Here is a 12,611-nt window from a genome sequence, read left to right on the forward strand (position 1 = left end):
ATTTTATTATTAAGCCACGGTCAAACTTTCGAATACCAGTACAATCCGTTGCAAGTCATTTAATAGTAGTGATTAATATATGTTAATGATCTGTGTAAATAAACACTTTTTGGCAAAAGGATATTATTCGCTGATGATACGGCATTAGAATACACCGAAGAGACCCTTCAGGATCTAGAAAATCGGATTACCCATGATATGTGGAAATTAAAAAAATGGTTTAGCAATAATGGTCTTAAAATTGATACCGATAAAACGAGATATACATACTTCACGTTAACAGGTAAGCTAGATTACAATATAACCATAATTGTCATGAAACGAAATGTACTGACATCCAAAATTGTAGCTTAGTCAAAAAAATGGGGCTTCCACATCGTCAGTAGTCTAAAATGGAACTCCCATATCATATTTTTAACAAATAAGTGGAGTAATTATTTATTTAAATTCGAAATTATCAGAAAATTTTATGTTAATAAATTGTAAATGCAGCATTCTTTAGTCTTTATACTCATATACACTTTATACTCATCGTCAATAAATTCCTAATTGCAATATGGTATCACCTGTTGGGGTGGAGATTACTAACAGTCTGCTTCCTTTGATATGAATACAAAATAGAATAGAGCGATAGCCATTACTGACTTCGCATATTCAACCAAACATCTGATAAACTCTATCTCTGTGGATGTATATTACATGTAAGAAAGAACGTTGTACGTTTTTTGGTATGTAATGTAGACTATGGGTGACGCAGTGGCCAGAACTTGCTGCGAGTACCCAAGGCAAACAAAGAAATTTTTCATAAAAGCCTTTGAATAACTAGCAACAAACAGCTGCAATAAACTCACAAATGAAATAAAATCAATAACCTCAGAATATGCATTCAGAAAAAGATTGAGAGACTACTTCATGGGACTAAATAATGTTGATTTTTATTTTAAACGTCTATTACAAGAGATCAGTATAACTTACATATTATGTCCAATTATGATTCTAATATATTACGAAAAATGTATACCATGTTATAATGAGCCTTCACAGATAGTCACTGGAATTTGCAGTGATTGTAACAAGCTAATTTAATTTTCTAGTAAGCAGTATGGCTACCGCCCATGGCAACACACATTTAAAAATAAAATTAAAAAAAAAAAAACATTTGAAACTCACTAACATATTTTAAACATTTTTATTAAATAGTTAAACTATCTGACAATGTATTTATTATTTATTAATAATTAACAATATAATTATTCATATGTATAAGGAAAATATTTGTGTTTATCAATAACTAAATATTTAGCCCAAAATATCATATACAGAAAATATGATATTACAATTGAAAAATATATTTATAAATATTCTGTAAATGTGAAAATAACAAAATTTGTCACTGTGAAAAAACAAAATTGTAGAAATTAAATTGCAACACATTTTTGGCAAAAGTTTCTAATTTCCTAACTACGTAGTTATGGTATTAATGTACAGTGCTTACGGTAATCTATGAGGAGAGACATTTCATTATGGAATATGTCCACCCCGAACTGCGATGCAGCTTTCACAACGTCGTACCATGCTTAGTACTCTACGCCTTCGAGCATATGTGCCTACTTATCACAGATAACTTGCCACAGTTTGTAGAGATACCCGCGTACATGTGCTTTCATTATAAATCATTATAAACCAAAGTAACCTAACCTAGGTATAATGATTTCTGATTTCATTGATTGTAAAAGAAGTACTTTCCTTGCTTTTTTCATTATAAACTAACCTAACCCAGGTTAGGTTAGCTTATAATGATTTCTGATTTCATTGAGTGCAAAAGAAGTACTTTTCTTACTTTTTTGATTATAAACTAACCTAACCTAACCTACCTATATATAAAACCTATAAACATGTTTTTATTAGAATTACCAGACTCCTGTAGGAATTGTTCACTTTAACCGGTTAAAGTGAACAATTCTCGTAAATTATTCACTTTAACCGGTAATTATTAATAATGACGAGTAATGATTAATAATAACCGGATTTATCACTTTAACCGTAACATATATACATGTGCTTAATTAGACAACGCTCTACAGAAATATGCGCACTTTCAATATAAATATATTCTGTAATTAATATCCAAACTACTTACATCTTTGATTTCACTGTAATTCACACCAAGAACACAAATTACAGAAACCTAAATTTCGTATTTAAGAAACCCTTTCCCACGGCTTTTCGCATCATTACACTTGAAACAATCAGAACATTACCAGATAAGAGTAAATATTGTATCGCGCCACCTGCTAAGATAAAATTCAAGAATAAATTTATTAAAAATAACAAAATGAGAAATGGTACATACATATAACTGAATTTATAAAATGACCAAAGAGTATTGACTTGTGTTACATTCATTACAATATTATTATTATTTTTTTACTAAAATATAGTAGTATTGTAATATATAATGACAAGTTTAGTAGATGTGCTATGCAATTATTAAAAATGGCATTGCATCAAACATTCCGAGGAGTTTCGCCGTGGAAGGTAAGTTCTGCTGTAACCTTACAATATCTATTATACAGGATCTAAATTCATTTATAATGATTAGCATTTGAACACCACAGCCAGTGAAATGAGATCAAATGCAATTTACTACTTAATTCTCCACTACTCACAACTACAATAACCGCCATCTACGGCCCATCGTCACCACCAACAGTATTATTATTATAAATAAATCAGCTAACGCCTTTTATTCCCTTATAAAGAGTAGGCGAGGCCTTTACACCAGTGGCGTAGCTTGATCTTTTGCCGCCCGAGTCGGTTCCTGAGTTTGCTGCCCCTCTCAATATACACCAAAAATATTACAAAAAGTCAAAATGACGTAGAGAAAGAAATTAAATTTTTTTTTATGTTTCTTTTAGTTATAAGTATAGTTGTTGGAAACTAATTATTAATTAAGTAATAAAATTACTAAGTTAACATAAATAGAAGAATCGTCGAAAAATAATATTGTGTCTCACGTAAAAAGTGTCGCCAGGGGCAGACCTCCCCCTCCGCAGCCCCGTAGCTACACCACTGCTTTATACCCTTTCTAGCTTTTGGATACTGAGTGGGCAGTTCAATCTCCATCGGTAGCTAAACAGAGATAGCTGGCCCAAGTCTATCACTAATATAGCAGCCACCGATGAAGAGGCTGGCAAACAAGTGCTGCCGTCTTTTGGTACCTAACCCTAACAAGATATATTACTGTCTGAAATAATGTGGGTATTACGGTCGATTTTCTTAAGTTTATGTTATTATTATTATTATTATTATTATTATTATTATTATTATTATTATTATTATTATTATTACAGGCAACTCCAAGGAGTTCTTATATTCATCGAGGGAGGTCCTAAACAACATATCAAAAAAAAAAAAAAACTATTCGGCATTCGCACAGACTTTATACTTTGCTTTGAACTCATTTACAGTCATACCACTCACAACAAACTCTCGCAGCTTATTCCACTCATTCGGTGGAATAAGCTGCGAGAGTTCATGGCATGTTAACCATGCACTATCAACATCCAGCCCTTGCAGTTTAACATGCCATGGCACTGATCCAAGCAATCTCCTAAGCTTGTCATACTTATCAACCCGATAATTCCACATGCACCCTGTCTTAATTGAAAATTCTACACATTTAGCCACTTCCCAGCACCTTCTGATCACGCTCACCAATTGGTGGCAATATGGTCATATTCATAATAGTCAATTTTTCAGATGCAGTTACATTCAGGAATATACTAGAGATTCAAGCACTCTCGAATCGCTAGTATATTCCATTACATGCTGTCTCAGGTAGTTATCCCTTAGTAACTTTATAAAATTCATTTTCTTCCTCCCATTTGTCCTCTCCTCCCTCCAATCAATGATATCATAGTAGAAATCTCCAATAATAATTATCTGTCCTCCACTCATTGAGTCTATTTGCATGTGCATACTGTCTCCATCACCTGTTCCATTGTCTGGTCTATAACAGTACCCAACTGTAAATTTTGATCTGCTGACCTCAATCTCACACCAGATAGACTCAAATGTGCTATTTTCACTATCCTGAAATTGAACTTCTATTCTCTTTGGCTGCAGTTCATCAGCTATCATCAATAACACTCCTCCTCCTTCCATTCTTTTCTCTCTGTCTTTCCTGAACACACTATACACTCACATTCTATCCCGCTAACTATATCATCTTCTGTTAGCCATGTCTCACTAATGCCAATAATCTGTGGCCAGGAAGAACTAACCAAGGCCAAAAATTACTCCTCCTTATTCCGAATACTACTGCCATTAGTGTACATAAAGTGCAGAAGTCCCCTAGCCCCACCCCTATTTTGACGCCTTATACTAACTATCCCATTTTGGTTTGTTATTTTTTGTCCTAACTCAGGCATATTATACACATTCTTACACTCAACTACCTCACTGATGTCTGCATGTCCACTCAACAGCATCCCACCCTCAATAAAAGCTCTAGTTTCCCCTGATTCTGCACATCCACTTTTACTTCATTCAGGAACAATTTTTCCAGTCTCCGAACTCCAAATTCATTCAGATGCAAACCACAGTTCTTGTATAAGTCCTTTCGCGAATCAATCTCACTCGACACATCCACAAACTCCACATTATTCCTCCTGCATTACCTACGCATCGAGTCATTCGCAATTATGGCTCTCCCTCTCAGCTCTACTCTGTCATACTATAGTAACAGACTCACTATCTTGACTCTCTCACTCTTTTCTTTTGCTACTGCCAGTAATTCTTTCATGTCCTTTTCATGCATACTTTTCTCCTTTTAAATCATTTGTTCCAGTCACTATGATCGTTTCTTTCACTCTACCCTTTTGTGCTCTAATAGTCTACTAACAGCATTAATTTTCGCACTAGGAAAGCACAATATTGTCAAGCTCTCATCGATCACACCTTTAATGAATGAATCACCATATAACACTCGTTCCTTAATTTTTCTTTCACTCCCGATCACGTTCTCATTTATGTTATCATGCACTTCCTTCTTTTTTTTAGCAGATCCACTCGGTAGACATTTTTGTAATCGCTCTAGCTGTCGCTTCGCCCTATGTATCACTTCGGCAACAGAAGTATCTCCCTCATTGCAGCTAACTCTCCATTTTTTTTTTTTTTTTTAATCAGTTCAACCCATTCTCTCGTCCTGTACTTTTACTTTCACCATCAACTGTATCCCTTTTAAGCTCACTCTCAATGCTATCTGGCGTAATATCACAATTTTCTATCGCATTCTGCCTTTCTTTAATTAAATCTCTTTTTCTTAAGAGATCTAATCCGTCTGGCAAAAAACAAAAATTATCCTTTGGCACTTCTCTCTCTCTCTCTCTCTCTCTCTCTACGGATCTGGAAAAGGCGTTCGACAGCGTCAGACACACGTACTTGCAGGACATCCTTCAGAAAATAGGTGTGGGCTGGAGGCTTCGGCAAACAATCAAAAACATCTACGCAGAGGCCTCCACCCAAATAGCTATTAATGGGTTCCTCTCGGAACCCGTTCCTATTAAAAAGGGGGTGAGACAGGGCTGCCCACTAAGCCCTCTCCTCTTCTCACTCGCGCTAGAACCACTCATAAGAAAAATAGATAACGCCCCTGCAGTTAAAGGAATACCGTTACCCCAGTCTCCAGACAGAGCAAAATTGTAGCATATGCCGATGATGTGGTGGCGACACTCAGAGACTTTGAGTCCATCTACATTTATTTCGGCATTTTGCAAAAATTCAGCATGGCCAGTGGTCTTCGCGTTAATACTTCAAAGACAAAAATTAAAATTTTTGGAAATTTCAATAGAAATAACCTTCCCTATGGCTTAGTCCCGCAAAATCAGCCCCTAACAGTACTAGGCGTCCCATTCACGGCGAACCCGGTACTGCCTGTTAAGAAACTGCGGGAAGAGTGCGAAAAGAAACTAAAACCATTCAAACCCAATTATTTCTCCTTCTACGGAAGAACAGTAATAATTAAAACAGTAATAATCCCCATGCTAATGCATACAATAAATATAACTAATATAAAAAAAAAAACCCAAGAAGATCAACTTTACAAAATACTAATAGATTTTTTTTTGGAACGGAAGAAAGCACGAGGTTAAAAAAGAATATCTAAATCTCAAAACCAATGAAGGGGTTTCTCACTTCCGAAACTAAACTGCCTATTCTATGTAAACACTCTCAAAACCATAGGGAAGGCCTTAAAATCTAACCATATTTCAGGATCCCTAATTAAATACTTTCTAGGGCATTTTCTCCCCCACTTCGGGACCACGGGACATGCTGATTCCAGCGCAGAGGTTGTGCCAGAATGGTATAATCCACTATGCCAACAGCTTAAAAAAATTTAAAACCGAAGGGAGGGAAATCCTAAAATTAAAGCCACAAGCAAGATATTGGGAGTTCTTTCTACTTTCCAGATGTGATACGCCAAATATAGAAACTAACATAGAAATGCTTTTTCAAAATATCAGAAATAGCTGGAGACAGCCATTTCACTGCGACCTGGCATGGCGAATAGCCTATGGTCGGCTACCGGTGAAACTGGTCATGTCCCGATACAATTCAAGAACGTGCGATCCCTTCTGCGACGTCTGCAGAGCGTTGAAACGGTGGGACATTTCTTTTACTGGTGTCCGCCACCCGACATGTCTGGCAGAGATTAAGCGCAGTACTGGGAATTCAGCCGCTTACACTAGAGGAGGTCTGCAATTCCCCCCCCCCCACCACTCAAGAAAATTCAGAAATTTACAATTTTCCTCATCAATGTAATCTCAAGTATCACATCTGGAAAGTGCGGAAAAAGTCCCAAATCAGCGACGAAAACATAATACAAGCCAGAATACTCAGCGGGATCTATTTCTATCTCCCTAGGTTTTTCGCACAAGAAAGGCATATACTAGGGGACGGGAGGTTTGTAAATAAATGGTGCAAACCTCCTGTCCTCTGTGACCTGAGACAGGGCCTAATCACACCATGTCTGTTCCTTTAAAAAAAATGAAAAAAAAACCCCGTTCATAACTCTTTTACGCTTTTCCCGCAGTACTTTTATCTTTTGACTCCCGTAGTTGTGTTCTTTTTCTTTTATTTTTTTTTTCGGGAAAAAATATAAAAAAATAAAATAAAATAAAAAAATCCAGCTTAAGTTTTATACTAAAACAAGTGTTAGGAGAGGACCTCCATAGACACCTAGTTAGTTAAATAGTTAATGTTTTTTTAAAACAATAGGTGCAAGGAGAAGAATGTTCACAGACCTTTTAGCCACAACCTCTGGGTTATACAGCTAAACAGGTTGACTGAGGCCTACTACCTCCCACTATCATATCTCTGGTCTCCATATTTTTGGTCACTACCTGGTATCTTCCCCCCCCCATAAGGGGTAAATCCAAAAATTTCTCTGCGCTGACGCAGTCTATGATAGCTTTCGCCATCGCCCTTGCCGGTATTGTGGCGTCAACCTCACTTCCGAGGGTACGCACACGCGCAGAATGGAGGGCATGATCAGATGGGGGAGCCTAACTATTCCCACCACCAAGTGTTTGATATTTCCCCAGTCCGGGGTTTACGAAGTTCTGTAAATTTCCGGTTAAATATCGTGAAACCCGATGGGACTCGTACCGATATTAACGGTTAAGAACAGAAACTATACACTTGATCTTAGCCAAAAGGCCGAAAAACACTACAGAAATGATCCTGTGAAGTACATAATCACTGCATTTCACGGTCGATATCTATCTATAAAAAGATAAGGCAAAATTATCTCGCATGTGTATATATATATATAAAACTGCACAACTATAAAATAATACTTCCTATAATTATAATATAACACGTATTGGAGTTGCCCTGGTATTGTACTACCCAAGTGATCATTTACATTTGGGCCAATAGTTTTTTCGGCATGAAACTCTATGGATTTCGATCCGAGTTTCGTACCCGGCTATAAAAACATAAAGGGATTTACCATCCCCCTTTCTATTAACATTTTCGCCGGTAAAATAGCCTTTCGGCTTATTAATTTAATAACACGTATTCATTGTGGTATTATAAATAATCGAATTATTATTTTCTTCCTCCGAAGGTCTTTAAACTTAGATCATAATCCCATCCTACTCAGGTTAGGACTTCAAGACCAACTCTCTCCCCATCATTCTTTCATACCATGGGACAAGCTCTCCAAGGTTCTTCCAATCCACATCGGTCCTCCCCCTGAAATAGATCATGCTGTAAACAATTTAACTAGACAAATCAACACAGCAATAGCATCAGTCACTCAAACCACTGTCTTTCACGCTCCTAACTGGATCCCAGAAGAGATAATGGACCAGATTAGAGCCAAAAAACAAGGCCAGAAAGCGATATCACAACACCAGAGCCCCGCAGGACAAAGCAACCTTAAACACTTTGAACAGACAGGTTCGAGAAGCCCTCCAGGTCCACAGGAACTCCAAATGGGAAACCAAACAGAAGGAAATCAACCCAGAAGATAACTCCATGTGGAAGTTTGTAAATTCTCTTCGTACCAAAAGACAACCACTTCCCCCTTTAAAGACCAATCTTGGAGTTGCACACACAGATGAAGAAAAAGTAGAAGCCCTAATTGACAATCTGGAAAATCAATGCAGCCCATCTTATGCAAACTTAAATATCAATCTTATTTACAAAGTTCATCCTAAAGTTAGATATGCACTAAGTCAGCCTAAGGATGATTCAGAAACCATCACCCCCACATCTCCAACAGAAATAATAAATATCATTTCCCATCTGAAGAATAAAAAGGCCCCCGGCCCTGACGGCATTACCAATAGAATAATAAAACCTCCCACGGAAAGCCATAATTCATCTAGTCAATATTACCAATTCCATTTTTAGATTCCAGTACTTTCCCACAGATTGGAAAATCGCGGACATTATACCTCTGAAAAAACCTGGTAATAACCCACAACTTTCCCAAAGTGACAGGCCCATCAGTCTTCTTTCCTGTCTTGGCAAAGTAATAGAAAAGGTCATCCTATCAAGACTACAATCAGCAGTGGACCAACAGAAAATAATCACAAATGAGCAATTTGGGTTTCGCAAAGCTCACAACATGGTGTAACAAATTCACCGACTAACAGAACATATCACTCATGGTTTTAACTGGCACCTTCACACTGCTGCTGTGTTTGTGGATGTTGCCAAGGCCTTTGATAAGGTCTGGCATCAAGGCCTTATCTTCAAACTAATTGAAAACAATATCCCAATTAAACTTGTGAAACTCATATATTCATATATCAATGAAAGATACATGCAAGTAAAACTCAATGGAATTGTTTCTTCAAGGCGCAAAATTCTAGCGGGAGTACCTCAAGGTTCTCTTCTGGCCCCAATACTTTTCACAACTTACATGGCAGATATTCCTCTCAATCCAAGAACAACTACTACAGCCCTTTATGCCGACGACACCGCTATTCTAGCTAGATCACTCAGCCCTCGCCTAGCAATCACTAGACTCCAAGGAAGTATCAATGAGCTAGCAAACTGGTTCACCAACTGGAGGATTCAAGTGAACCCCCTCAAAAGCTCAGCCATAATGTTTTCAAGAAGAAAGATCTGCAACAAAGAAGATATCCTGCTCTCTGGTCAAAAGATCCCATGGCATTCAGAGACCAAATATCTTGGGGTATTGATGGACAAGAAACTCCTTTTCAACAAACACATCAATCTCATTTGCTCCAAATCTTCTAAAGTCATAGCTCAGCTCTACCCATTGATCAACCGCAAGAGCAAATTGAACCTACATAATAAATTGCTTCTTTACCGGATGGTAATACGTCCAGTCATCACCTACGCCTCACCAGCATGGAGTCACACTTCAAGATCAAACATTTCAAAATTATAGAGAATCCAAAACAAATGCCTTAGGATGATCCTGGATGCACCGTGGTTCATCAGAAATTCACAAATTCACCGAGAAACCGGCACTCCATACATCTCCTCCCTTCTTCGTGATCTTGCAGAAAAATTCTTCGTGAAGTCAAGTTCACATTCAAACCCACTAATCGTGCAAGCTGTCAATTACAATGAGACTGATTACTACAAACACAAAAGACCGAAGGCTATTCTTCTCTCAACCGCTCATAGCTAACACTACTGCCCTCAGAGGGCGAGCTTAATTGCTCACAAATCTCCCATTCCCAAATAACTCTCATTACAGATAAAGGGGAATAAGAAAAGCACTTGTGCTTCACCCATCCTGTCAGTAACGTCAATGGTCAATGGTCTTTAAACTTATTTACTGCTACTCGGTTCCATTCTGCTATTCATCTAATTATTCTGCGTTTCTCACAATTTTCCAAAGAGTTTTCATATCCGTAGCAGAATTTTTTATTTTTTTTTATCTTAACGCTTTCCGATGCATAAAAGTGTTTTTACACTTCTTTCGGATATACTTTTGAGATTTTTATTTTTTCGATATTTTTCTGTTTAATCATAAAGAAATCTTATTTGCTTAAAGCAAACAAGAATTCTGTTGTTTTATTTCATTTTCTTTTATTCCTTCTGAGTTAATCTGAATACCTAATATTTAAAATTCATTACTTGTTAAGTTATTTTTTTGTTTATTTCTAACTTTCACGAGATTGGTTGCCTACTAATCACGAGTGTTTTGCTCTTTTCTGTTGATAATTCCTTGTTATATTTTCGACTAATATGGAAATTAAATATTTCTCTTTGTAAATCATTTTTTTGTATACCGGCTACCATTACTACTTAATCTGTATAGTAGATTAGATTTGCTATATTATTGTTGATCAATTTTTATTATATTTAACTTCTTTTCTTTTAGTTCTGTTATTATTTCATTTATTAAAAATTGAACGGTAGTGGACTTAATTACTTTCTGTAATTTTTTTCTTCATTCAATTTCTTGTGTTTCGTTATTGCCTTATCTGTTTTACATTAGACTTTATCTGTATAAGTATCTTTAATTCCCCCCCCACACACACACACCCACACTCCTAACTTCGATGTGGTAAGCAGGTGAACGGACAATGGGTGCAATGCATGAGCGGGGGGGGGAGAGGGGTAGAAGCCAGGACATCAAAAGACTAGCTTTAGATTGTCTTGGTTAAGGAAAGAATGTACATTGTAACCAAACTATCATATTATATTATATTATAATTACATGGTATATTATTTTAAATATTGTAATTATAATATAATATTCAGTGAGTATATTTAGCGAAATTTTCATTCAATTATTGGTGCAATCACTAAATATGATAAATTATTGTGATTATTATAAGGAAAATTTATTTTATATTGATATTATTTTTATTATTATATTCAATTATTATCGTTCCTAGCGTGGAAGGAGAGTTAAAGGTATTCAATATTACGTATTTGTAGTGATATCAAACTTCAGAAATTTGTGCGTAGTATTTAGGATATCTTAAAATATATAAAAAAAATTATAGTTTATTCTAAAATCTATAATTATTTATATTTCTAATATATAATTTATAAATTATTACGTATATTTTAAAAATTAAAAGAAATAATATTAATTTTCTAAATACACCGTTTATTTTTTTATATATGTTTCATAGTCACGTTGAATGAGACCAGCTGCTAGCATACTTACCTGGCGCTGAATAATCGCTGATCATCAAGGGCGATGTTCCGGAGAGAGGCTGTTCCATTGCACACACGGTTCGGCTGACCTTCGCCACTTTCCCAAACTGGGATAGATGGAGCGTGGAATTTTTGTTAGTTGGGGACTGCGTTCGCGCTTTCCCCTTGCGATTTAATTTAATCAAAAATGAGAGTCTAGAACTAATAATAAATCCTCCAATGCTACGCGTGGTGCTGTGGTACTCCATTTACTTCTACAAATTAGTCGCCGATGTTCACAACGCTTTCCCCACCCAGCTATACTCTAATCAACAATCATTCTCCACATCAGTCAATGTGAGTGTTGTTCACGAAGTATATATCGTTCTGTAAGACTGTTGGGGTGAGCGTTAACTTTGTGTTAGGTATCACAGCAATTTCTATCAATGTACAGTGACAAGAAAGTTGATGAGGTCTCTAAGCAATCAGTAGTTACTTTTTTATAACAACACAAAAGGCGGCGTTGACAGTTTCGACCAGTGGTTTTGCGGCTATTTTTATGGGATGCTGGATCGAGCAGAAATTAACTCGCAGATAATTCTCCAGTCAGCAACTAAGAAAACGATGATTAGGCGCCAATACTTGAATCTTGCGACACCACATATGAAAAGGAGACTGGCTCAGCCACTGTCTGGAGAACTTACGAATATCATGAAGAAAGTTCTGAACATCCAAGGCGATGAAGACACCACTGCTGGTCCTGCTGAGGCTGAGGGATCTCCAAAACCAAAAATGAAGAAGCAAGCTAGATGTCAGATCTTTCCGGAGCCAAGGATCGGAAAACCAAAGTCCGTTGTTCAGTATGTGATATTTTTATGTGTGCGGATCACAGGAAAGACATTTGTGATGAATGTGTTAGAAAGAATTAACGTTCTACATGGTTTATAAACTGATTTTGATGCATT

The 12,611-nt window shown here is 36.5% G+C and overlaps 2 non-coding genes across 2 annotated transcripts; one reads left to right on the forward strand and one right to left on the reverse strand.

Moving 5' to 3' along the window:
* Positions 1–7,545: 7,545 nt before the first annotated feature.
* Positions 7,546–7,734, reverse strand: LOC150105061 (U2 spliceosomal RNA). The gene has a single exon (XR_016548610.1). It is a non-coding gene; the product is annotated as a U2 spliceosomal RNA (small nuclear RNA).
* A 3,935-nt stretch (positions 7,735–11,669) lies between these two features.
* Positions 11,670–11,834, forward strand: LOC150105062 (U1 spliceosomal RNA). The gene has a single exon (XR_016548603.1). It is a non-coding gene; the product is annotated as a U1 spliceosomal RNA (small nuclear RNA).
* Positions 11,835–12,611: the final 777 nt, after the last annotated feature.

The sequence above is a fragment of the Typopeltis vanoorti genome, chromosome 7 (genome assembly GCF_054136105.1).
Source record: "Typopeltis vanoorti isolate ZY-2024b chromosome 7, IOZ_Tvanoo_1.0, whole genome shotgun sequence".
NCBI lineage: Eukaryota > Metazoa > Arthropoda > Arachnida > Uropygi > Thelyphonidae > Typopeltis > Typopeltis vanoorti.